A 26544-nucleotide genomic window follows, 5' to 3' on the forward strand; every position below is an offset into this window, starting at 1 on the left:
CCGACCTGAAGTTACACGCGTGTATTAGGTTAGCAGTCACATGATCAATGACCCAACAATGACGTCACGAAATTTGCGACGTCATAAGATCGTTCTCGACTTATTAAAATTTCACAATTATGTATATTATAATGTAGGCCAGTGTATACCTTATATTTAGAGTCATTGATCCCGGTGACGTATATTTGCTAAAAGTTGAGTTCCTCTTTTACGCCTGTCTTAGAGATTGACAAATAGCGCGCATTTATTTAATTTATGGGTTTGTACTTAATGTTAGGAAATCTAGTGAACCCTTGGCCTCTGTTACAAGGATGCACACAACAATATTAGCAGGTGATATAATACCTGTATTAAACAAATTAAATGACTCAATGTTAAAATTACTTAAAAGTATTCATGATAATCCTCCGTTTTAATTAATGTTAAGAGCTGAATGAGTTGATACATGTAACATCATCTGGAACCGCTCTGCTTAATGAACAGCAACATCTAGGGAGCAACATCCTTAATAATTTGTATGTGCACAAAATATGTATTTCTAATCTAAAACGAACATTATGTTAATAGGGGCAATATCCATATCCATTAAAACCACATATTTTAGATAAGCCTGCTGCTTTGCTTTGAAAAGTAACGAAACTTCCATGTTTAATACCTGAATATAACTACGATGGGCGCTTACTAGAACCAAAGCTAAATATATTCAATTTTTAGGCACAGTGACATTAACCTTGACCTACCGGCAGGGGCGTAGCTGGGCTGATTTTCAGTGTACTCAAACGGTATGCTAGGGGGGGTCCGGGAGCATGCTTTCCCTGAATTTTTTTATCTCTATATAGCCGTACGTGCATTATAGAAAAGTTCCAGAAAATATCATAGTGCAAAATATGGCGTGATAAACTCGGATATGATGCCATTACGCAAAAATAAAACATCGACGGCTCTTGAAATTGCTTCATATACACAAAGGATATGGTTAAACACATAACAAATGCACCTTTCAAATGTCAATGGTTTACTTTAAACCAATCAAAAAGTGATTGCTATACATCTACAAGCAGTATAACAAAACATCATTTCTAACCGCAATCTCTGAATATATACTGATTGCAATGTTCGTCTTTAAATAACAGCGCAAGCCTCCTATTTTGATTATTAGCAAAAATGTCAACAATTCTATCAGGATCAAGCTCCTTCTCCCTATACAAGTTCAGAACGCCCAAACCAGATAGCCTCTCTGTCACCATAGTGCTCCTCAAATAGATCTTCACCAGTTGCATTATGGAAAAAGATTTTTCCGCGGTTGCAGTGGAAACCGGCATGCCCGTTAGTATTGCCAAGCACGTTCTTTCAGATGGGTAGAGGTCGCTGCTTTCCAGTTTCAGAGCTCCTTGAAGTGTGCTAGGGTCCTCTGGGCGGTGCTCAGCGAGGCCCGCGTCTGTCCACCATTGACGCCATCTTGAACATTGCCGGAAAAAAACATTTTCGTCGACAGGTAAGCTTGCCCTAAAAGCTTGGCATATGCCAGAAACGACGTCACTTGAAAGTCCATCGCTCTAGTTCTGTCAGCAGATGGTCCACGAAAGGAAGATACATGTTTCTCTTCCGAAACAAACTAACATTCTCTGCCGGAACATTTGGACGATTCTGCTGCCTTCCAAAGTGTCTAGGTGCAGACGCCTGAATGTGAATGAATCATCCCATACATATTACTGGCCCCCTCTTATCCCTTTCCACGCATGTTCTCAGTGCGTACACCTGTTAAAATTAAAAAAACATAAATAATAACAACATTCCATCAAATTACCTTACCCTTACTAATCTTAAGAGACGCTATGCGCATGAATACTTATCATCATTAATTTTTTTGTATAAACATGTATTCAGCTTTTGGAACAACATAAAAGGGACATATGTCTTTGTCTCATTTTTGACAGTTTTTGTTAGGATACGCGCCAAGCGAAAAGTACACTCGGACATTTTGGACAATGTCCAGAAAGTGTAGATCAAGGCCGTCTAGCGCGTCCATAATGTTGATAAATATTTGAAAACTGATCTAAAAATATAATATGCCTTCTTCGACTTATTGGCGAACAATTTGGTTCCTGTTCAGACTGTGTGGATGCAAAGGCTGATCTAGGCCACACTGGTCGCAAAATCCCGAAAATGTCTGAGTGCCCTCTTTCCCATGACATAACTGAGTTATTTAACACAAATGTATATGCACTTATATGACAATATTTTGAATCTTTATTAGAATTAAATAAAATTTAGCTAATTTACCTAGTTTAGTGAGGATATCAATGAATGCGTTTGCAAGAACCTCGCCTGTTGTACTAGTCGTGCTCGAAAAACCCAAAAATTCCTCCCGAACGGTCGACGTCGTCTTGTCCACGAAGCGAACACACAGCGACATCTGTTCCATGGTCGCGGCGTCTGTAGCTTCGTCAGCCTTAAATCCAAACACACCTGCATCATTGCACTCAGCAACCAGGTCATCAGTTATGATTTCACCGCAGATGGATACCAACTCGTTCTGAATCTGTGGGGAAGTATACTTTGATCTAGGGTTGCATGTGTTTAAATGTTCAAATAGAACATGGTTGTACTTTGCCTGGTAGTGTAAGAGCACCCTAAATTTGCCAAATTCATCCTGGTGGCCACACAAGGCAATATTCTGTTTCCCACAGAAAATAATTGTCTCTACAATGCCACTAAGGATCTTTCTATTCTTTTCAACCATGGCGTTGTACTGTGATACTAAACTACGCTCTGTATCTTTTTGTTTCCCTTTTGCAATGGCGATGAAATTTTCAGCTGCGATTAATTGGTCATTATGAGAATTGCGCCGGTCTACAATTTTACTCATGTTGCACCAATCTGTCAGGGGAAAATTGTTCAACACTTGGCTTCGACCATCTTTGCTTGCAAAGACGTAACATGGTGCACAGAATATACCATCTGAAGATAGAGAATATCGCATCTAGGTGTTCTTTTGAAACCAGGCTGGTTGCGATTTTTTTAATGTGCCACCGCTTATCCTGTAACAAATTCAACAATAGTTATGGTAAATAAAAACGACAAAAAAATACATGGCGGTGGTAGGATTCGAACTCGAATCGCTAGATTTCTAGTGTTCCACTCATACCACTGAGCCATAGAAGCATGAGTGACACGAAAAATTAAATCGATATAGATCTATAATCAAATGCTTGATATAATTTCACAAAAACATCTTTTCAATATTTGTTCTTGTTTTAATTCAACATTGTAATAAAAAATAATAATAGATCTGCAATCACTTTTATGCCACAGTAACTCAAAATTTCATGGACGGGTAGATCTTGTGATAATATTGTGGTTAAAGGCGTAAGTTTAGCGACAATTCATTGTTGCATTTATTTTTCAGTTATTTAAAATAGAAATTTTGAAGGCAATATGAAATGAAGAACGTCGGTCTATTCCTTTGTCAAAAGCCCTATCTTCGAATCTTCATTGATTCCGAAATCAGCGGCAAAAACATCACAATACGGCGGGCTATGTTTATCTGGCATTTTAAAGACTGTCGCATAAAAAACTTTTGGATACAAGGGGCGTAATTAAGATAGGTCTACCAGCATCTTAAATAATAACCTATTACTTGTCTCATCACAGTTTGTGCCCCGTTGATCGCATACGATTACAGTAGGTTAGTGTTAGTTTTTTTTTCAAGTGAATGGGGGCAAATCGCAAATAATGAATTAATACCCGATCTTTAAAACATGTGACTTTTGTCAAATATTACTGACTTTATTGAATGCCTTAGACCTTACCCCCTTAGGTTTATGTTTTTATTGCATTTTTCAACCACTTTATTTTTCCATTTATTCCAACGAATTGTACTCAAATGAGTACTTGAGTACGCCTGTCTACGCCGCTGACCGGATCCCAAAATCAGTCTTGGTACAAGGTACTATCCTACCAAGTTTTATGTTGACAGGCCAAACCAACCTCAAGTTATTGAGTGGAAACCATGATACGGATTAATTCCTTATTTTAAGTCACAGTGACCTTGACCTTGATCCCAGAGATCCTAAAAGCAATCCGAGGCGCTGTCTTGTCATTAGCATCCTTTAAATTAAGTTTTGTTACGGTATCTCATATGAAATTGAAATTATTGATTTGAGTGACATTGACCTTGACCTGATGGACCCCAAAACCAATCCCAAGCAAGGTATTGATACAAGGTACTATCTTACCAAGTTTCATGTCAAACCAAACTCACGTTATTGAGCAGAAACCATGAAACGGACCGACCGACAGACCGACAAGTTCACACCTATATACAGTACCTACCCCTTAAACTTCGTTTGTGGGTGTATAAATATCGTTCAGGTGTTTTAAACGAAGGAATAAACACGACCAAAACGGACCTAGATGCCATTATGACATTATTTCATGTACATGTTGATATATATTTCTCGTCGAGGAACTGGGCGGTTATAAGCCAACAACTTAAAAATTCTTTTCATGATCGCTTATAATAGTATGGGCGTAAATGGTGCGAATACAGTAGATAGGTTAAGATTCTCAAATATGTATTTTAAATATGTTGATCTCATAATATATAATTATCATTATTATGTTGTGAACAGGTCCCTGGTAAATTCGAAAGCGGAAAACAAAACTGGTTTGTAATCATAAACACACTGCTACAAAATACGGCTTTTTATCTGTTTGGTTGAACTTGCACAATGTTACTGCCTATTTTTGATGTTCAACGTTGGATGACATAAATGCAAGAACATTAAACTAAAGAACTGCTGTTATTATAATACGTATTTGTGTACATAATTTCAGAATACATACACGTAGGTATGCATGTCAAGAAATAGACCATAAACAAAGACTTTTCCAAATTTGTTATAGTGCAGATATTGAGAATGAATTTCATTTTTGAATGCAATGCCGATCAACATTGTTGGAACCATTATATTAGCCGATACTACATAAACCGACCTATCGTATTTGAAATTTTTAACTTCTTACAACCAAAATCGAGATAGGTTTGCTTTACTTTTAACACGAAATGCGAGTGGTTTTCTATAGACGTAGAAAAAATAATGTATGAGTTATTCTGTAATCATTATAGTTTTGAATGTAGTACCGAATGGTTTACAAAAATATTACAGTAAAATGCACGTGCTAAAACCACACCGTAGTGCCGGCTCCGGTTCGGCGAATGCACAGACTTTCAGCTAAATCGAAATTGACGGTTGGTTGAACAATTAAACAATTCTGAAAAGTGGTGTTGATGATGATGAAACAAAGGGAAAACATCTGTTGTTTCAGAATTTTGCGCAATGAGTTAATTGTGGCGATTACAAAATGTTTAAACCTGAGCAAATACCACGAGAACACATAATGTTCGGCTATCATTCACCTTTTGTTTAAAAATATAATATTATTAATCTTAACATATTCCGTGAAAGTTCTATATTTATTCTGCCATCGTAATATGATTATTATTCCTAAAAAGCAAAGCAAAACATATAACAAAGCCAAGATGTAAACACCAAGAGTGAGGGAGTGTAATGCACGTGTATTAGGATCTATCTCATCTTGGTATTTTCTGATTGTGTTGCCAATAAGAGTATCTTTTGTGCAAAACAGTGTGAAAACGTGCACTTAGAGAAATATATTAAATGTAATTATAAATTAAATAAATATTATGAAAAAATAAAAAACCTAATGTTACTGTTTTTGTTTGTTTATACAATTTCGTATTTTCAATAAAAATAATCGTGATGCGATTTCATCTTCATTCTCACAATGAGAATGCTGTGCCGCTGGGGGAGCTGAAGTTGATTATTTGTATTCTTTATATGCTGTTTCGAGTTTTCTTAGCAATACATCAGACGTTTGTTGCATAACATTAATTCGAAACAAACAGACATTCTTTCTTTCCACGTTCAGGCATTAACATTGGCGATATTTTAGTATTAACCCGGTTTGTATGTTTATGTTTAAGCTTTAGCGAAAGGCCAGTTTTATGACAAAACTTTATGTTGCCTGCATTTTAAAAACATAATGTTTTTGTCCACAAATATCCATACTGCGTAATTTTTATAAAACAATGTTATACTTGTGTTATATGCCTAAAAGTTGAGCGAGGCATACATCCTTCAGAAGTTCGCCTTCCGACAATCATACAATTTAAATGCATAGAAAAAAAGAAAATGACTACCTCTCTATTCACAGAATAGGTATAAACCATGTATTGCTACACGAACTACATTAGCATCTCTCTCTCTCTCGCTAGAGACGAGAGAGAGAGAGAGAGAGAGAGAGAAGAGAAGAGAAGAGAGAGAGAGAGAGAAGAGAGGAGAGAGAGAGCGAGAGAGAGAGAGAGAGAGAGAGAGAGAGAGAGCGAGAGAGAGAGAGAGAGAGAGAGAGAGCGAGAGAGAAGAGCTCCTCTCTCCTTCTCTCTCTCTCTCTCTCCTCCTCTTCCCATCTCCGCTCCATCTCCCCCCCTCTCTCTCTCTCTCTCTCTCTCTCTCTCTCTCTCTCTCTCTCTCTCCATTTTCATTTACATTTCTTTACGCATGCTCATTTACAAATGTGAAAAAAAATATGTACGGATTTACAAAATGTACATATATCGTAATAATCGAGAGATTAGTAGTAGCAATACATGGTTTATACCTATTCTGTGAATAGAGAGGCAGTAATTTTCGAGATTCTTTTTATACGCAAGTCGGTGCTATGATCCCGACACGATGATCAGTTTTATTTTAATGCATGATTTAAATTGCATTTATTATTACACGATGTCCCTTGAAACCCGTTACAAACTGACACATAGGCCATTAGCAGTTGCATGGACAAATTGTGGTTATGCGATGCTCAACGCAAAATCTTCCATGGAGTCTTTACGAGGTGGATTTTGTCATGGTTATTACTTTTTTTACAAACGTTTATAGTAAACGAAATATAGAAATTAACAGTGTGTTAATTAAACAGTATACCCTACTTATCAGTATTAACATAATTATGAAGGGGTAATACAACATGTTGAATATTAAAAATATGTTTGAACCTATCGAAAAAGTAAACCTTCCCCGTAACAAAAAATCGTTTAGTCAATAGTTTTGTAATTTATTTTCAATAAAATCTATACATCTTACCAATAAATACATAGCTTCTGTTTCCCATATAAGAATTAATTGACAACATTAGCAATTGCGTTTGTATAAGAACATTATGAGGGGTAAGTGACTATGTAAAATGTTATAAACTTCAGTGTTCAGTTATAGCCTTATTGCGATTGTTACTTATTATAGGTTTTGTATTGGATTACATGTGCACCTACGTCTGCAATTTATTCTACATGCATCTTGGTTTCGAAATATAACAGACAGTATTTCACAAATATGCCCAGTTGAGCACGTTTCACGAGGGTTACCCTCTTTGACGCACACTATTTCGACTTCGGGGCACATCTATATCCCCAACGCGCACAATAATGTGTCTGTGGTACTTTGTTCTACCGAAAAAAATAGCTTTGAGACACCTCTGACTAGCCTAACAATAGTTCAATAAGAAACGGGCTAACAGTCAATGCAATTTATTTAAAAATCGATTTTTGGACCCCTATCAAACATTTTTCAACTGTTCTTGAACATTTTTTCGATATATTCTTAAATTCACCAACATCTACTTAAATAATATTAAGTATTAATATATTTCGAAAAAAACTCACATGTTCTCAAAATGGCCTTTTTAGGCCCAAAAATAACCTTAAGAATGCACATGGCGCGCTTGATTACCCTCCCTGACCCGGGCCAACACCTTTCTAAATATGCCAAATATGCCGGGTCTAGACATGAGAAATGTCGAAAAGTACATTGTATTATGGTAAAAAAATGGTAACAGCGCCCGAGGGTAGGTCACTTTGATCCTCCTTAGCCTACCCCCGGGCAAATGTTGAGGTCAAAGTTTTTATTTTGTCGGTCGTCCTTTACAAATCAAGTCTACCCTGATTAGACAGCTCCTCAGGAGTTTGGCGCACATAGCCCCTTGTCGTTAAAATAACTGCTTTGTAACAATCAGGCAGCGATATATCATTGTCATTTTCCTAAAATATACAGTTAAACCTCGAAAATCAGAACTTTGGAAAACGAAGTTTTCGATATTCCATTGAAAGATGATTACTAAATACGGCATTTTAGCATTGCAGATCGCTCCATTAAGTGAGAAAACATCACACAATAGGAGTAAATCATTTTTTTCATGTGGAAAGATTGATATATTTTCCTAGATTGCTAGCACGATAAGCCAAACAATTTAGAATTTTATTTAAAATAATACCCTTTTTTAATATTTAAAATACTATTTTTTTATTCTTTGGTGTTCTATTAATTACATGTACATCGCTCAAGGCTAAATGCGTAATTTTCAAATAATTTACAAAACCTTCAATGTCTCACTAATGATAGTAAAGCATATTTTCCCAAACCGTTAAGTTTTTATGCCCCCAAAGGGTGGAATATAGTAACTGAATCGTCCGTCCGTCAGTCTTTCCGTCAATCCGTCCGTCCTCATTTTGGAATATAGCTGGATCGGGGACATTTGTTACTTTCTGTGACCAACACCTGTTTTAATAGCATTACAAATCATTAAGTAATTTATAATCACTCCACTAACCAGTACACATGTAAACTGTTCAAAAATGCATTTGTCTGCATATTTGGCAATATTTGGCGAAAAATGCCTTCCCTTTCCATATTTTCCTAATGTATATCTTTACAAATATTGCATTGTTTAACTAAATTAGAAATATGCAAATAATTCGGAGCTCCTGTGATTCTAAACGCTTTCACAGAATGTATAATGGAATGGACCAAGGTAAGTAGACAATCTTAGCAACATATATATAATTATTATCATCATCAAAGGATTTGAACTGATTCATTAAAAGTTGACACATGTATCGAAATTTGGTTTTGCTTTTTGATTATTTAATATTTATATTTGAAAAGAACTTGTGTTACAGGTTTTTAAAAATCTGAAAACCTTCGTTTACTTTAGGGAAAATACACAACATTGCAAATTACGCACACAAAACAAGTTTTATCAACAGCTAAATTGTGTATATACTATAAAAATAAGTGTAATGTACTCTTTTTAGTAATTTGTACATGTATTATGATGGCTTTTTCGTATTCTGGTAAATGTACACAGCATACAACTTTGTATTTATGATTTACATTTAACATTACAGTTTGGATTAAGTTAGTCAGTTACACAAAAATGTACGTAACCTTAGCCGTCTTATGATCATACTACACTATTCTCGATGAATACACAATACGTTTTAGAGGTCACTCCCTATTATGTAAAACAATTTCTTTGATTTTAAATGCAAGGGGAAGCTGGTGGTATGGTGAGGTAAATATATATAACCTAACTACTTATATCAGAATATAAAAAAGCATCGTAGAACTGTGTTCATTTACCGGACTGTGGTGCGCAATCTTGCTTAGCCAAATGCGCAGTAACTTCATTATTATTCAACGTACAATAACAAGTTTAGGGTTACGGGTTACACAAGTATGATGACGTTAAAACTGCCCATGTTTAATCCTGGTATGTAAAACGTGTTTTGAATTGATTGAATGATTGTTGTGTTCTTTACTTGGTCTCTGGTACTAAAACTTTCAAGTCTTAATGTCCCCTCATCAGCGCTTCCGCACTCTGGACCGCATCCATGTACCTGTAAGAATAAAACATTAACGTATTTTAACCTGCAACTTTAATAATAATAATAATAAATCGTAATCAGCTATAAAGCTTTGTTACAATTAACATGAATCTTAATAGTATTTGATTCACGCTCTAAATTTTTGAGTCGGGCCGATTTGTATAAGTCGGTCGCGTTGTCAAGTAATTTTGAAAACAAGGCACACATCTGCACGTCTGTATATTCCGTCATCAGTTAATTATTTTAGTAAAATCGTATATAATTGATTGCCTAAGCTTAAATACATCACTGTAATCTTTTGATCCCTATTCATAGTATGAAGTATAAATATTGACAATTTACGCTTTATTCCCACGAATACTCAGTTTAATGATAATTATATTGATACCAATATGCATCGTTAATTGTGAGGTACCCTCGTTATTGCCATTGTATTGACAGCTTTCCTATGGTCTGCATATAATGTGTTAGTGCGCATAGTGGACACATATTTTGTTCTCGATGTCGTGGCCTAAAGTTATTCAATCATCGAAGCATGACAAAACGAGTTTTACGTGGCAGGTTTACCGGTATAAGATCATGATTTTTTACGCAATGAGATGCCTTTAAGAACAAAGGATTTGCGTTAAAAGACTGATATTCGCCTTCTACCATTTTTTGCTTAATTTTTGTCGAAACGTATTGTAATATCAGAAAGGTGAATCAGCGCATAGAAAAGACGTTAGATTGGCCAAAACATGTTTCGGATATGTTTCTGTTTGTTTCAATAGTCAGATGTAGCAAAGAAAAGTTGCCATTATACCGACCCTATTTGTTGGTCAACAACATACTTTTGGCATTAACGTGGGAAGAAAGCTTTATAATTGTTTATTGTAGCCTTTAAAATTCAACTATCCACCATGATATGCTTAGACAAATAAAACACTATAAAAACTCTGCACTATAAAAAAACAAGTAACTGCAAAACTACTGTACATTTAGTACCGTGCCACGGAACGCGTGCTTTTTGTACGTAGAGATATTGCCGTCAAATCCAGCCAGCTAACATGCATAATCAGTAAAATAAGTTGCCCCTAAAAGTTTAAAATAGGCTACGCTCTGTCCCTTAGCTTGTATCACCTGGTGTTAATTACATGTCAACATTTGAGAGGCATATTCAAATATTATTGCCGCTTTGTTTTAATGCCATATCTGTTTTTATCACCTAATTAAAAACACGTGCGCATAGATGCATGCCACATTTCTGTCGCCATAATATGTATACCAGACACAGATAATTGAGATTCCAGGGACCTGAAAGACCCAATTTTTTCTCGCCGGCTGTATGTTTATAGATTATTATGAAAACTGCATATTGTCATGAACTGGAACACAAGACCCATACGTATACTAAATTTGCACAAACATGGCGCATTACATAATACATGTAATCATAACCTACAGAAGATGCGTACGTAAAACACGGCTAAACTTTAAGTAAGTCAATCGGTGTCAGAATGCATGAAGTTGATAACAATTCTTTGAAAATATATAACTACTTATTTCAACAAAGAAAAAAGTATGCATATGTCCTCTGAATAAAATGATTTCCTATTTTTTCAAACAATGACACAAGAAACACAAACGTGTTCGGCCTTAGCTCACACTGTTGCAAACTTTACTAATGAATCCACTGGATCAATGTACATCACAAAACAATAAGTCCTTGTAAATGGTCAATTTTAACACGTATGCGTTTATCAGGAAAATAACGCAGAATTTTAATGATACAGCCCGACTACAAGTGAATAAAACTCGGGTTTGCTTGAAATATAGCTTGAAACATTTGGAAGAAAAAAATCTATGTCTGTACGATATCACACCTTAATTGGTCTTCGAATAGAAACATTTTAACTGTCAAATTAGACTGTCTCTTTAACAGTAGCTATGCACAGCATACATAATTAAATAGTTTAAATCATTCATAAATATTTCCATGAAGCCCTAAATTATTTGGATAATTTTCAGGTTGATAAAGTGCCTTTTAAGATTTTCATGAACAACAACATGTAAGTGGTCTATGTATCATTTTTTCCTATTTCATATTTGTCAAAACGCACGTGGACATATTAATTAACCACCCTCTGAGTGTCAGATCAATATCACGGCATGTCATTTGATTTTGATAACCTCTCTAAAATAAATATTGGTGAACTTTGTTTGCGCACACACATATTAATCACATTTTTGAATTGAAATGACAATGCAGTTTTGAATCCCTAACAGCATTTTGTTTAATGCTCCGAAATCAAACAGTATCAAAGAGCGTTCATATTTTGTGTTTAGCATCATTCATAACCTGAGTATTAAAATAATGACCGAGGGTCACAATTAGCCTGCCCTTGGTGACTCCAATACTGCTAGGCGCTATATGTTTAATCGTATAAGGAATATTGCGTAGATCGACTCATCCTCACGCACACATCTATGATTCTAGTAATCATTATATATACTTGTATAACGAGAAAACGTATACGACGTTACATGCACTATTTTTTTAACCAGACATGTGTTGCATTTCCTCGGCTTTTCAGTGGCGTACAAATCTATATAATCATATAATTATAATACATATATGTGTGTCAATATTGTGAAAGTTCAAGTTCAAGTTTCATTACCCTTTACAGAACGTTAAATCAAATGAGCGTTATACGGCCTCTTTGGCACATTTTATAATTGAAATGGAATTTATTATGGGAAGAGAGACTACATGTACAATAAAACTGGTCATTGCCTCGCATGATTGCTACGTTCTGTGATTAATAATTTAATAGTTAGAACTTTAATGTGTTTTCTTTCTTTCAAATATATGTGTATGTGTGTTGCATAACCATACATGGATGTACTTCCATTAACGTGTAAATACGTTGATTATAATTTGCAGTATAATATATTTATTATACATGTACTTAATCTCAATGTTTGAATAAAAGATTTTCATCCAACCACGTAAATGCAAAGTCTCTGAACTTTGATAAGTGGACAATAGAGGACATTTGGCGGTCTACACACTGACAATTGGGGAGCAGTATGTGAATATTCTTCTACGGACATCAGTTTATTTACACACCAGCGACTGAGGAAAGGGTGTGTATTTTGAAAAATGGAAATGTGTGGTGTTATACACAACCTACACACACTTACTGAAAAAAACCGTCAAGTGTTTTTTATCGTTTTTGTATTATTTCTAACATTTTGAGACATATTTGCATTTATGTCAAATGGGACGTCCTCATTTGCCAAGTTTGTCCCCAATCGCTGCAGTGTTAACTGATTCAGGTCCTCAATAGAAGGTGTTTGAGAGATCACACGCACACGAACACACACTCATAAACACAAACAATAGATTAGACTTGCGTTACGATAAATGCGAAGCATAATGGGTCATTAAATACACCTTACATTTTGCCAATAGTTTTTTCAAACAATGTTCTAGTAAGTAACTAAAAACTAACAACAAATCGATGTATTTTAAATACTTGTTCTATTTTAATGCACACTTAACATGCCTATATAATTAATGTTTCCAAAAATAACATTGTCTGTTTCGATATTGATTAACTTTCGATTATACTTTAATCTAACTTCCATGAAGTTTCCACGGGTTTGATGCATTTGAATGTAATTTTCTAAGGCACGATGAAATGAAATTAACACATATATCAACTGCATTTCGAATTGATTTTAAAAGTCCTCTACAGTGTAGAGAGTGTTTACTTTAGCCATATAAAGAAACATTGCCGCCATTTTTCCAAAGATTATGAACACCTTTAAAGATCAGGCGAGACATCATTTGATCAAATATTCTGAGCAAAATGCATATTGATTGGGTTACGTTTGACTGTAAGAGTGCCTTTTCTTCAAACTCCAAAACCCAAATGACCTAAATTGTGACCAAAGATAACCCAAATCATCTATTTTTGAACTCAGTCAATATATCTTTACTTCCTCCGACCGTCCGTTCATCCGTACCCCATTGTGTCCCGCATTGCTTGCGAATCATCACTCAATAAGTTCATACACTGACAGAGTTCAAAACCCCAATCTATGTAATACGGATGTACAGGGTAATTGCCCCTTAGTATTATGCGTATGATAACTTCATAACTTTCATAAAACATGACGGTGTTGAGGGCAATACCTCTCTGTGCAGTATGAACAGCGTTTTTGTCTTTTGTTAATTGCTCACGTTCAAAGAACAATATTGTACAATATAGGTACACACAATACATATTCAGTGGAAACAGCAGCTGTCGTAGTATTTATAATACTACTACTACTACTACTACTACTAATAATAATAATAATAATAATAATAAATAATAATGATAATAATAATAATAATAATTATTATTATTATTATTATTTGATTATTTTTAGATTAAAATAATTAAATTGATAATAATAATAATAATTATTATTATTATTATTATTATTATTATTATTATTATTATTATTATTATTATTATTATTATTATTATTATTATTATAACTTCTTATTACTTTTATGATAAGTATATTATAGCTATTAAGTTAATCTTTAAAAATGCATAGGACATTAGGACCGAATTTGTTCAAATAACTACTAGCCACGGAACGGTGTTGAGATTCGCAGATCAGACAGTTGGTTGTCACACCAATTGATACCGATATACAGGATCTTGCTGTGCGATAAGATATCAAAGGTCCTTTAGTTAACAGCGCTTAACAGGACATATGTTTTTTTAAATGTTCTAAATAATGTTCATGTTTGATATAATTGGAACTCGTAAATCAGACTACCTATTACCACGAAAACGACGCACCTGCAACAACTGTTGAAAAGAGGAACGGTATATAAGTGCCGACAGTCTTCCACTGCTTCATACGTATTCTTACAGCAAGATGATGACCACGTTGGTTGTATTATCTCTACTTGTTGCCACTGCGCTAGTGGCCGTCTCGGCTGCGCGTAAGTACAGCGCACAAAACATTTGTTAACGCGTGCGTAACATTTCTACGACTTCAATTGAATTTGTTATAATGTTTCTTTGACATTCAAATGTTCACAGAACAAATTAAACGTATAATCTTATTTTGATTGTAAGTTGATTTTTTTAAATTAAAGCATATAAATACGAAATAAATTCGTTTTGAGTATAGATCTAACTTCTATATTAATTATATGGCAAATATATATTCTCGAACGTATTGAGCAAATCAAGAACATGTTGTTTCTGTTGACACTCGGGATTTAAATCAAAGCATGCCTTAACCAACACGTATCCGTTAAATACGTTTAGAATATTGATCACATTTGTGAATTATTAAGCAGACAAATAGTTTCTTCGAATGAACTGTGCAAAACATGAACATATTATAACTGTAGTCACTCGTCAATAAAATCAATACAATACACACACATATATTGTTTATGATTGAATATTCCATTGTTCAGATGTCGTATGATCATCTAGATATGTATATTATTTTCGCTTACATGTTTATCGTTTCCAGTGACGGACTTACGATAGTTATTCATCATAACAATCATGAACATTGTATTGTTATACCAGTTGCAGACTGTTTCAAGAAAACCTCAGCATTTTTGTTCGAAACTATTGAATGTATAATTAGTATGTGCAAGTGTGTAACAATCAACAAATAATATTACTGATGTATGACCAGTATTATTGTTACATAATTGCTAATAACTTTGATTCATTTTTCTAGTTTTATATACCGGGGACGGGAATTGTATAATGTGTTTTTTTCCGCATATTTATATTTATAACATTTATGTTAATTTTAGCCGTGCAGCGCGGTCTTACTACATGCGCGAGTTTGCTGTCTGCGTCATCCCCATTCACTGAGGACTATATTTGCAATGCCTTCTGCGAAGATGATCACAAAGACGCAGGAAAGTGCATTAACGGATATTGCTACTGCAGGACCGGTGGCACGTATACTGGTTACGTTGTTGGCTAATAAGCCAGGTAATACTACATAAAAGTGTATTAACGGATATTGCTACTGCAGGACATGTGGCACGTATTCTGGTTACGTTGTTGGCTAACAAGCCAGGTAATAATACATAAACGTGCATTAACGAATATTGCTACTGCAGGGCCGTTGGCACATATTCTGGTTACGTTGTTGGCTAACAAGCCAGGTAATAATAAATAAAAGGCTGTGTATCGGTATACACATAATAAAAACTCAATTAAGGTATGGTATTGCAGTGAATTGTCGTTGTTGTTGCTGCTGAGGTTCGTTCAATTTTATTTGTTGACGACAAACAGTCAGCTCATTTTTTTCATAGAGTTATGTTGATATATAAATATTATATTTTATAAACATTTAATAAGCATTGCATTTTCTTTTTGTTTACACGTTAATCTTTTTGTGAATTGTGTGTTTCAGGAAAGAGACTAAGCCAAAGTGATGTCAGTGATATGTAATTATCAAATAAAATTATTAAAATTCTAATTTTCATTCAATATATTTTCAATGCGCCTGTTTTACCACAAAAATATATATCAATCACAAAAAGGAATCGTAATACAAGATTCATTTTTCTTTTATTTTAATGAAAATATAAACAACAAATGCACGTGGATAGGATTTCAAACAAGGGAAAAGAAGATTATAACTTTGTGCATAAATGCTTACCCAATGGCAAAAATGTGTTCATTCATTTCCGAACGATATATAGAGAACACATATACTAAAGTTTGCACGTATTGGTATGCTGCTTAATCTGGGAGAATTAAAGACGCTTATTATGTTGAGATCAACAGTTCAAAGGTGAGGATCACATGGGTTTACACAAGATTAAGCCGGTTGCTCAGTGTTGAACACAATATTTTAGCCAGAATTATCCCTCAAAAATTTGCCGGATTAGATGTATCACGATTTCTTGACAAGGTAACTTGCGGTTAACTTTTAAAAACATGCTGAAAAGCTGTCAATTTATTGTAAATCGAATCACGTTTGCTTCGTTTTCCTTAAATTCGAGTCGTGATAGGTGAAAGTTCATGTCCCAGGGTTTCTTTTAAAGATGCTAGAAATTATATAAACCTTGGTGCATAAATCAGGTATTGCGATATGCGATCTTTTGCGTGCGTTTTAAATATTATAAGAAACAAATGAATTTCTTATTATGCATATTTAGTTCGCTTCTGGTACTCAGCTATTAACTTTCCTCTGATACTTTAAAATGCAACCCAATAGCCTCCGTGAAAATACAATGTCACGCGTGAAGCACTAATAAACGTACCTAAGAGGCCAACATGGTACTTCAGGGTCAAAGGTTAAAGTCGCCATAAGACAGCTTGTCCCGAAAGTTCCTTAATTCTTCATTATTCAATTATGTTCACCACGTCAAAACGGCGTCTCCTTAACTCCAATGACAAGGTAACATTTAGACACAAATTCAATTTTAAACAATGTACAGTTTGTCCTGACTGTTACCTCATCATTAATCATGCAATTCTAAAATAACTCACCACAAAGGTTCATCATGTGCAGATGGATTGTTCCATGTATAACCTGTCCCCAATTTCGAAGATCACGGCCATTCTTGATGTGAAATGTCCTTTTTGGGCATAGCATTTATGCCTAAATAGGACATTTCACATCAAGAATGGCCGTCTTGACGTCTTAACAGGACATGCATAATTCGTCATGCAATCGTGGATTAGTTTAACGTAAATGGTCACCGTTAAAAGTTAGTGGTTCAACGGCAAGTCGGTGGTAAATTAGGAAAAGAAGAAGGTCACAATAAAAGAAAAGGATCAGGCATGTTAATGCTGCATCTTGACACTGAATTGTAGATATGATTGACCACCGGATCGACATGTTGGCGGCAGGCATCTTGTTAGTTATACTAGATGAGTTAAATTCGGAATCATCTTCAAATGTTTTAGAAGACTCTGCAAGGATATCCCAATACAAATTTATCCCAATACAAAGTTATCCCAATACAAAGATAGCCCCAATAAAAATATACCATTAAGAAAGAAACATGAACGTGGTCGCTGTGGCACAATTTGTTAGCGCGTTAGCTGTTAACCGAAGGTAAGCGGAATCGAGCAAAATAGGGACTCTTTTTTGCTTAAATGTAACTTGACAATTAACTTGACATTTAACTTGACATTTATCTTAACACTAAGTTTCCGTTATCTTAATGATACGTTGGTGTCTGTGGCATCAGATGCTCCTACCGTTAAAGTATTATATTCATGATTTCTTGTTCGAAAGACAAAATTGTTTCGGATTCGCAAATTTTCATTTTAGGTATGATATTTGTGAGGAATCAGTAATACTGAACCTTTACCATGCTCTAAAATATCCATTATTTGCTTTTGTTGACGATTTAAAAACCTGATAATTATAAAGCGTTCCATCGTGAAACAATTGAATAATTTGGAGAGGATTGCTTATATAAAGTAAAGGTACTCATTGTATGCGCGCCTATGGCCGAGTGGTCTAAGCGATAGACTTTTACTCCATGGGTGAGTGGTACGAACCCAGTTTAGAGTTACTTTTTATTCTTTCTTTAATTTCATTCTTGTTTTTTTTTACTGGAGCTTTTTAGATCGAATGTTTAAATTTATCAATATAAAGCATTTACTGGCGAACTTCAATACATGCCAAAATCTGTGAAAAGGTCACTTGAATTCAGACAGACACGTTTCTCAACGGACCTGAACCGAGATCAAACTCGGCCGAGATTATATAAAAACAAATGTTCTTCGCAATTTTCATGATGACGTGGCATGTAACTTCTAGGATGTCATCAATGTCTCATAATAGCTATATAAGGAATACCGCATCGTGTGACATTCATACGGAAACGTCCTATCTGATAAACATACATTCTGGTGAACTATCCTTCATATTGTATTTGAAAACACACAACGGAAACCTTTTTATAACACGTGGTTAACTATAATAACGGCAACTGACCAACTTGAAACCAGTCTAATATAATGTTTTTATTACAAACACACACACACAGCGCAAACAATAGATTACCGTCTAGGAACGATAAATGCATAGCATTATGGGTTTATATTCATATCATGGACCTCACATTTGGTCGAGAGTTATTTAAACAAGGGTGGGGGGAAGGAGATGTGTTCTTGCTTAACGTCCTTACAAAAAATTCTTAAATATTGTTTAAATAAAATTCATACAGCAAGCAAGATACAACAAATCTATACACAGTGTCTACACTTTTCTCCAACCTGACAAGATTAACTTGAAATTTCATTGATGTTGATCATTTGTGATATTGTGAATCGATTTGATTTTTTAAACCATAAAATGCGTATTCAAATAGTAAAGGTGAGATTATAACGGAATGCAACTAAAGCAGCTAAACCATACTTATATTGCTTTTTTGAAATATGAATTTCATACGTTATATTTTCACAGTTAAAAAACTTAAAAAACAGTCTGACACCAAAGCTTATACTTGTGCATATTATCAGTTGAAGAGTATCTTACGTCGACATTTGCATAATTTAGGGACTTCCTCCACATTAAAATGCAGTACATTTAATATAAGTCGGTGGCTTATTAAGTTGTTATTTCGTATCTACAAGCCATAATGACCTTAGGGAAATTCTGTTTCAAAGATACAAACACGAACAAGATTAAAAGTTGGCTCATCAAATTATTATCTATGTGGGAGTGTTTTTTTTTAAACATTTGTTGGTTTGATAATGTTTGCAGAGAAAGACAACAGCGATCAACGTATCTTGATTGAAAAAGCAATGAAGATAAACAGTTGATTGATCAAGTTCATTAGTAAAAAGACATATAGGAAGCAGATACTTGATCTCTTCAGATTCGAGAATATGTTCCAAACTTTTATGTTTCTTTCATTGTGATATGGTGAATTAAAAGACCGCTGTTGCATAATATATAAATGTAAGAGAAATACAATTTTGCGAAATTTCGTTCTATAACACGTTATGTTGTGGGTGCGAAGATATCAAATTAGTTGCATTGTTTTTTGTGTGTTTAATAGAGACATATTGGCTTGTACTCCCCATGCAACTTCAGAAGATGAGTGTATGGTTATTGCTGCACGTGATTGTCGCCACGTGTGCAAGAGAGCCATCGAGCCCGATATGCTCGAGATATGACTACTAGGAGCGTTTATTAGAAAGAGTTCTTATAAACGAACTGGCCCTAGAAACCACTCTGAATGAAATAGTGAAAACAAACACCAAAGTTGTGGATGCGTTAAAGCAGTTAGAAGATGGAAAAGCGAAAATGGAGTCTATGTTGGCAGTTATGGAAAACAAACAAATCGGAATGGAATCTAGACTGGCAGACTTCATAACCAATTCATCTCTTGTAATGAACACTACGTTAGACGCAGCTGTGGTCGCAATGATTGAAACTTCGACTGGGGTAAAAGAAAATGACTCGGTGACTTTACAGCATCTCGTGAATGAAATCCGCGTTCTTAAAGGTAAATTTGCGAGACATAGGTTATTATTATTAATTGTGTTTATTATTTGAGAAGACGAGTTGAATGTTTATTTAAAGAATGTATGAATTCGGTCATTGAAGTCTGAAAAATCAAACTTGTTACTTGGTACAGAGCAAGTCATACGAGTTAGATGACTCTTGTTGAATGCAGTTTTTCAACAATACATAAGAAAATCGTGACGCAACTATATGAAATAATTATAAATTTACACGTGATTCAGGTAATATCCAAATATATCGTTTATTAAAACTTCAAAATTATGTTAACGAAAGTTGAATTACGACATCCTTTTACGAACGAAAATGCAACTCTTCCTAGCTCATCTCAGCACAACTAGGTCATTATGAGCTTTTGTGATCACTCTCTGTCCGTCGTTCGCAGTCCGTTGTCCGTCGTCGGCATTGACCTTGTTAACATTTAAGAAGCAACATTTATATTCCAGTCTTCATGAAAGTTATTTAAAACATTTGCCCCAACTATATCTCGACCGATATAGAACGTGCGTCAGGTGGAGTAAATGTTATTATGTAAGATTAAAGAAAAAATATGTGAACACGCAAAAAGCTATAGTTTTTACCCAATCATCATGAAACTTGCTCAGATATATTTTCCTTAAGATTTATCTGCCAAGTTTACTCTGCCAGGTTTGTAAATTGTGTCGATTCGTTAAAAACTATCGCCGCCAAAAGGGAGGCGGGAAGTTTTCCTGATATGGCCATAGTTAAACATTGTAATCAAATTTCTTGCAAAACTAAAACTTTGTAAACACTCTAGACTATCTTTTGTTTTGCCCATTGAAAAGCATGGGTGCATTAAGGTTTTTGGTTATGTCTTCAGTTTAACTCTCGAACCATTCTTAAAGTAACAATTTGCGCTAAATCAACATTGCGCTTGAACATGTCTTCTATTGACATCTAAGCAGGTGAGCGACCTAAGAAGGTTGTTTTCTAAGTTGCAGGTATCGAACTGAGCAATCCAATAAAATGTCTTTGAATTATACACAGCGTTCATTCAATAGTGAATCCGTTTCCGAAAGTTTCGTAGCATCGTCCCATTCGACAATATGTACGAAATTACATGGACTTTTGCACCGATATTCTATGGTGGATTCTTGAAAGATACATTTTTTCCAATATAACATACAAAACATGGTCTTTTTGTAAAAAAATTGAAATATGAATATTATTATAATGTTAGACGCAAGGTGCCATTTCTTGTCATGATGAGAAAATAAATTTTGTACAAACGTCAGTACAAGAATTTATTTTTTATTTTTGTTTTCGTAGATTCAGAAGACGCTTGTTACATCCGCAGTATCCAATTCGATATGTTATATTAATGTAGCAAAAATGGTTATGCTGACGCCTGATGATCATGAAAACGTATATACTCTTGCATTATGAATGTATACAGTGTGTAATTATGCTTTAAAAAAATAACAAAAGTTTTTTCGCATGGGTCTTATTAACCAGGGTCTTATTAAATTTCTTACACTATGCAGAATATAGTTAGGTGTTGCTGAATACATCTAATTGATACTATTCAGTCGACATGCGATATGTGCCAGGTACTATAAGTTCATTATTTATATGTAAATATCTATTTTAAACTGTTGTCCATTCGAGTAATTATATATTGAGATTTTCTCTTCTTTCCGGTTACTTAAATACACATCAATTTTATCATTTCGTTGTAATTTGCAACAAAAAAATTGTTAATCCTTATTTACTGATGTACTTTGATCTGTTGTAGTTTTTTCATTAAACCTAATTACACAGAGATATGATTGCGTTATGAATATATAGGATCTTGCATGAGTGGGCGTTTTGTATTGAATGTATTAAACAAGTCATCTAAATAAACATAAAAAACGAGGCTTGCCGAGTTTTTATCTTTATTTAGATGACGAGTTTAATAAATTCATTACAAAATTACCACGAATCTAAGATTCTATTTATAACATGACCAACAAATTTTCGTTTTATTTTATGCTCTTTTCACCGTTTTTTCACAATGATAAGAGTTTAACTGAAGAAATGTTTTGCAAGTGGTTCGACTCAGAATGAGAACCTAGGTTCTCAGAATGTAACCTAGGTTCTCATGAGAACCTAGGTTTTTAAATGAGAACCTAGGTTCTTGTGAAAACCTAGTGATACCAAACGAGAACGTACGTTTTCAGAATGAGAACCTAAGTTCTATGTGTCTATGAGAACCTAGGTTCTCATGAAAAACCTAGTTTCCCATGAGAACCTAGGTTCTCAAGCGTAAACTAAGGTTTTCAAATGAGAACCTAGGTTCTCATGAAAACCTAGGTTCTCATGAGAAACCTGGTTTCTTGGGATTTCATAAACCTAGGTTCTCATGAGAAACCTGGTTTCTGGGGATTTCATAAACAAAGTTTCCCATGAGAACCTAGGTTCTCATGAAAAACCTAGTTTCTTGGGAGTATGCGTCGAACCGCTTGCGATAATTAACCCCCAGTTGTCTCCCATTGCTTGGTACACGCTAGCGGCATATGTGTAAAATGATAATAAATAGGCGTGAAACCGTGAATGTTACTCCCCAAGAACATTATTGTAATAATGTTCAGACAATGCTCAGTAATATTCTACGAAACTTGTAGGAAACTTCTTGAGGAATGAAATTAGTAAAGTAATCGGTCGACATTGGTCTGAACACGTTAAAAAAAAAATTAAACTGTTTATGAAATACATAGAGAATACTAGGTTAGCGTTGAATACAGAGAAGTTTATGTTGCGAGGCTTAGAACGCCGGAAGCGCGAGCCTTGGCGAGCGCTTTCGGTGTTCGAGCCGAGCAACATAAACTTCTCTGTATTCAACGCTAATCCTAGTATTCTATTTATCCCATTTGATTTTTCAACGTGACATTTAACATAAATAGATCTAATAACCTTAACAATAATTTTAATTCAGTCATAAAAGCGCTTAAAATCTAACAAATGTAACCATGCGTAGTGATATACATGTATTTGTTAGGGTACGCAAAATAGTCTTTAAAAAATTCACACACAAAATGTAAAACAAGTAAAAATATCATCATATGCCTACATTCGATTTTACGCAGTATGCGAATTTTAATACGACCGCGAAAAGATGATTGATTTTACTTTACTATAATTCATTTTATTTTCGAAAGAAAATGATCAAAATCCAATATGGCGGCGATTGCTCCTGACAAAATGCTGTCGATGTCAACATACATGTACACCATCGACGACCTAGTTCTGGCTACCATAACTTTAAATGTCGCTTTTTATGATTTTTGACTGGCGCGACTTTGTACAGCTCTGTCAATACTAAATAAACTGTACGCTGAAGTTTCTTTAGCTATCGACGACCTTGACAATTTTGACGAGTAAACAGACCATTGCAGCGACTGACACTTTATTTGACAAAATATACAGGGCAATACGTTTTCCGACTTCGGACGACGAATTTAAGGACGCGCAGAACGTGTTTTTTATATAATGTTATGGGTATGCCGTGTGTGATCCGATGCATCAATGGCGCCCATGTTAAAATCATTTCCCCGACAACAGGGAACGACACAAGTACAAACAAAAATCAAAACACGTAAGAACTAGTATCTTACCTTTAATTATCCTTTAAAATCCATCTATTATCCATTTAACTCAATAATTGACGATTTTGCATCTAGGGTCTTTAATAATTATTTTAGCATACTTTTATAAAGACCCTTATGCCATTCTATCACTTTATAAATTCAAATGAGTTTATGAACGCGATAAACTTTCTTCTTCGTCACACGCTACGTCATGTACTCTACATTACTGCTGTTCAAATGAACCGGAGCAGTTTATCTAATAATAGCCGTTGGTAAACTCGGTTGCATTTGCAGATTTCTGCATACAAACATAATTATGTTTAAACTTGCACAATGTTTTATTTATCTATGGTAAATGCCCTTATTGTACGAAAAAATAATTTAATATATAAATACACAAAGAATGGAAAACATTCCAGTACACAACAGATAAATGAGTAAAAAATACCCGTGTACAAAATGGGACGTTCCCAATTCCAGTGTGGTGCTATTTTTACCATCTTATACTTAACACAGCTCTATGCCTAACGTGAATTAAATAGGAAAGCAAACATAGCAGATTATTCATGAACTGTGCGATATGTGTATGGCTTGTTGTACATTCTTAATATTTAAGTTAAATGTCAAAAGAAGATCTATATGCTTTGGTTATAAACAATGCACATTACACGAAATTAGTCAAATGTGATCAATTGACAATTCAGATATGTCGACATACAGTACATGTAGAAAACATTTGAAATAAGTCGCGTTTATACTAAATCGTCAAAAAATGGGGAAAATGACGCAATAAGTATGTCATTTTATGACGCCATCAATCAACTGATTCATTAAACGGATGGCGAAAAAGTATAACATATGACTAGATTTAAAGGTTGAAGGTCGTATCATTTTGAAGCTTAAGTTTTGTCGACTTTGTTTCTTATGAAAAATCATTCAGTGGTAAAGTAAATATAACTAAAAAAATTAACAAAACAAAAATCGTGTAATTTGTTATTTTATTTCAACATTTTTTTGGTGAATGTGTCATATATATTTTTTTCTGCAAAATATGCACATTTTCTTCTAATGGGTGTCCTTAAAATTCGATAAATGAACCAAACAATATCGACCTAATTTTAGCGCATATCGCATGACGTCATTTAAAAAGTAGTCCGTGCACGCGACAGGTATATTCCACAGTGTTGAATACAAGCAAGTATATTCCACAACGTGTTATACCGTCAATGTCGCGGTGAAAATGGGATAAATTTTGATTGTAAATATTATTTTGAGATTAACATTGAAACAAATTAAGATCAATCGTTACATAAAACAGCATTAAAAGAGTTTCAGATATTCAGTTCCCTTGTTCGGGCCTCAAATCGGCAACACTTCAAGAAAAACTTATGCACTAAAGACTTTGCAAACATATTTCAATAGCTTGAGATATCTGCAAAAATAAAGTTCTTAACGGCGTGTTTTCATTCTGTCCAGCCCGTGTGTAATCATATGTGAACCCCATTGATCCTGCGCCCTGAATAATATGTGTCCCGTATTCCAAACGAGCAAGTTTACGCCGTCCGACGCGTAATTCTGAAAACCAAGGTTCTCAGAGAACCTAGGTTCTCATGGAACCTAGGTTTTCAGAGAACATAGGTTCTCTGAAAACCTAGGTTCTCAGAGAACCTAGGTTCTCAGAAAACCTATGGTTCCCAAATGAAAACCACAAATATGGCAAGCAGTTCGACGCATAATCCCAAGAAATTAGGTTTTTCGTGAGAACATAGGTTCTCAATCTGAGAACCTAGGCTCTCATTCTAAAAACCTAGGTTCTCGTGAGAACCTAGGTTTTCAAATGAGAACCTAGGTTCTCATGAAATATTAGGTTCTCATTTGAAAACTTGGGTTCGTGAAGCCAGGTGTAATCTTCAAGCGAGAACCTAGGTTCTCATTCTGAGAACCTAGGTTCTCATGAGAAACCTAGTTTTTTGGGATTATGCGTCGAACCGCTTGCAATAGAAATGCGCTAGAATAATGACGTCATTTCGTAAAAAAAAAATTACGTCATTTCACAGTTATATAACTAGTGTAATAACACCCGTGTAATTAACAAAATTTTATTATATACCTGTTTAATGCATTTAACAAAATACAGGTTGTATCATTCGTTGAAATAAAAAAATCCCGTATTACGCTACTCGCTGTTTCCAATTACGTATTACCATACTAGCCGGACTACTTCGACCCATTTAATGACGTCATATTCCGCTCACCGAAAATATAAATATGTTATATTACGAAATATATTACGTAGTACATCGTGTGACGTCATTTTTGTTACGAAACACAATAGTTTTATCTAAAATTTCTGGAATTTAAGGACATGTCGGACGTGGTGTTTTTTAACAGTAAACTATTTGTTAAAAATATCGAACGAATTCAAAGCGTATTTTGGAGTGTGTGTTTATTATGATTAAATGTTTATTTCGATAGGAATACAATAAAATAGTGTGGTTTAAACTAAGTTTCGATAAAGACATTGATGATGGAAGAATAGAAGTGGAAGTGCATATCGTTTCAACGTTTTTGTTATAAACATCGGATTAAAGTTGTCAACTTAATTGTTATAAACATTGGATTAACGATGGCATTATATTTAAGGTAAGCGTGTCGGAAACCTGTGTTTTTCCGGTTCGAATGTTTGCA

General features: G+C 34.6%; 1 protein-coding gene and 1 long non-coding RNA gene across 2 annotated transcripts in view; one reads left to right on the top strand and one right to left on the bottom strand.

Annotated features, from left to right (window-relative positions):
* LOC127862188 (ecdysone-inducible protein E75-like) overlaps positions 1 to 26544 on the bottom strand; it is a 152826-nt gene that overhangs the window by 97798 nt on the left and 28484 nt on the right. The window lies entirely within an intron of this gene.
* Positions 14577 to 16255, top strand: LOC127862192 (uncharacterized). The gene is made up of 3 exons (XR_008040491.1): positions 14577 to 14732; positions 15573 to 15756; positions 16184 to 16255. It is a non-coding gene; the product is annotated as an uncharacterized LOC127862192 (long non-coding RNA).

This window comes from Dreissena polymorpha, chromosome 16, assembly GCF_020536995.1.
Source record: "Dreissena polymorpha isolate Duluth1 chromosome 16, UMN_Dpol_1.0, whole genome shotgun sequence".
NCBI classification, from domain to species: domain Eukaryota; kingdom Metazoa; phylum Mollusca; class Bivalvia; order Myida; family Dreissenidae; genus Dreissena; species Dreissena polymorpha.